Consider the following 2,200-nt stretch of genomic DNA (forward strand, 5'->3'; position numbering starts at 1 on the left):
ATTAAAAACTTGGATCCTAAAAGTAGGACTGGAAAGTATTGCATAGACTCCTGTCGATTGCATCTTCAGATAAATGGGCAGCAAATACCTGCTGATCAGAATATGATCGGCACATGGCAGGTGCCAGAAGTACCACCTCTAATACAAGGTCCTTTATGCCTGTGCTGGTGCTGAGATACGCAACTGCTAGCAGGGATCAGGGGAGAGGGTTTTTGAGGAGTAACCTGGAGCCAGCTGTGTATCTGCCCTGGCCGTGGTTTCTGCTGTTGACTGATGGAGCCAGCTGCTGAGAGGTGGCTTTATGTGGTGTGAATAATTGAAACTTGACTCTGAGTTTCCCTCTTGCCCCTTCCTGTTTAACTTTTCTCAGACTTATTCTTTTCTTTCTTTTTTGACTGCTGGCCAGTGTGGGGATCCAAACCATCGACCTTGGTGTTGCCAACACCACACTCTAACCAACTGAGCTAACCAGCCAGCGCCCTCAGGTTTATTCTTTCTGGTGGTACTTTGAATCAGCCTTCTGTGTGAGGGTTCAACAAAAATGCAGCTAATGCTCAGTGTCTGCACTGAGTCAGGCCAGCACCCAATCGCTCTTTTTCTGTGTGACTGTTTTTCACTGGCCTGTTCCCCTTTGTATTTAGTCCCTGTGGCTGGTTTGCTTTTTCCTCAGTGTTTGAGGACAGAAAATGATAGTTCTCAGGGTTTGCAAACAGTGTGAGGCCTTCCTGTAGCTGCTGGTGGGTAAGTGGGGAAAAAAATCAGTGTTTGGTGCTAGTCTCCATGGCCAGGCGCACCCACAGGTGCCAGTAGCTGACCCTGGCTGTCCGTGGGAGAGCCTGAGTGGGCTGCCTGCTGAGCGGGCGCAGGGCAGACAGTGCGCACGGTGCTCCCGTTAGAGCAGAGGCAGACACACTTTATTCTGGGGTTTCGAAGCCCTAGCAATTTGTTGCTCATTTTGGCCTTTTTCTTCCCTTAAGGGACTGTGTGGTATTTAATGACGCAACTCTGATTGTACTCTGGATGTCCCCTTTCCCCTGCAGTTGGTAGAGCAGTCCTCAAGCGAATGTTTGTGCAGGAAGGGAAGGAAGCAGAAAGACAAGGAAGAAGGGGGGCCTTTGGGACCCCAAAGTGGGCTTCAGCTGCTGTCCCCACACGCCAGGACGGTCAGGCCTTACATTTTAATATCTAGTGCTTCTGGTTTCCAGGCTCACTAGAGGGGGTATGAGTGGCACCTGGGGGACCGTCTTCTGCAGAGCTGCCGGGCTTCTGGCCAGGTTCTCAGTAAGAACTTCAGGATGCCAGGTAAGGAGACCTTCATGGGGTGTGGGATTAATTTCAGGTGTGGGGCATCTGGCAGGTGCCTCAGAGCAAATACTTCAAGAATTTGGGTTTAGCACACGTCCCCACCACTTTCATCGCCTCCACAGGTCTCCCTCTGACTCATCTCCATAGGACTTCAGCCTGACACTGGGGCGCAGGGGGGAGAGGGGCATGGGCAGGGGGCAGGGTTTAGTTTTGAGCAGTTAGGTACAGCTCCTTAGTTTGGCTCAGATCCTGGAAGGTTGGATTCCTTCATACAGCCCTTCAGAGAAGGAGTGACCCAGAGTAGTCTATTAGGGAGTGAACTCCTTGGATAAAGGAGATGGCTTCCAGACTGTTCTTCCCAAGACCCTGCCTTCCTCTGACTATGGTGGTTGGGGGGGGTCACGGAGAGAAGAGCTAGACACTAGCATCTCCCCTCCCCACCCCTAAGTCCCTCCACACAGATTCATTCCTCACTTCTGTTCCCCCAGAGGGGCTGCCAGAATCAAACATACTGGAGAAATACGTGACATGGGGGTTTTGTGGTAGACAGTTATGTCTGTTACTAAGCACAAGGAATTTGAACAAAGGAGAGAGAAAACTGTTTTTTAAAGAAAACCATCTTATTCACTTTATTGCTTTTCTGAGAGTCTGCCACGGACAAAAGATTGTGGCACCTGCTGCGAGAAACACAGATGCAGCAAGACCCTGCTTGTGCCGGCAGGAGTTTGGGGTTAGGGGAGACAAAAATGCAGCAATCTGCAGGTCAGGAGGGAGGTGTCCAGGGAGGGGACGTGACGGGGACCTCAGGGAGCAGTTCATGGAGGTGCAGCTTCAGCCCAGCCTTGCGGGCACCATGGGATGTCAGAAAGCCAATGGGAGAGAGTGTTCTGGATGG

Source organism: Galeopterus variegatus, unplaced genomic scaffold (genome assembly GCF_000696425.1).
Source record: "Galeopterus variegatus unplaced genomic scaffold, G_variegatus-3.0.2 Scaffold1432, whole genome shotgun sequence".
NCBI lineage: Eukaryota > Metazoa > Chordata > Mammalia > Dermoptera > Cynocephalidae > Galeopterus > Galeopterus variegatus.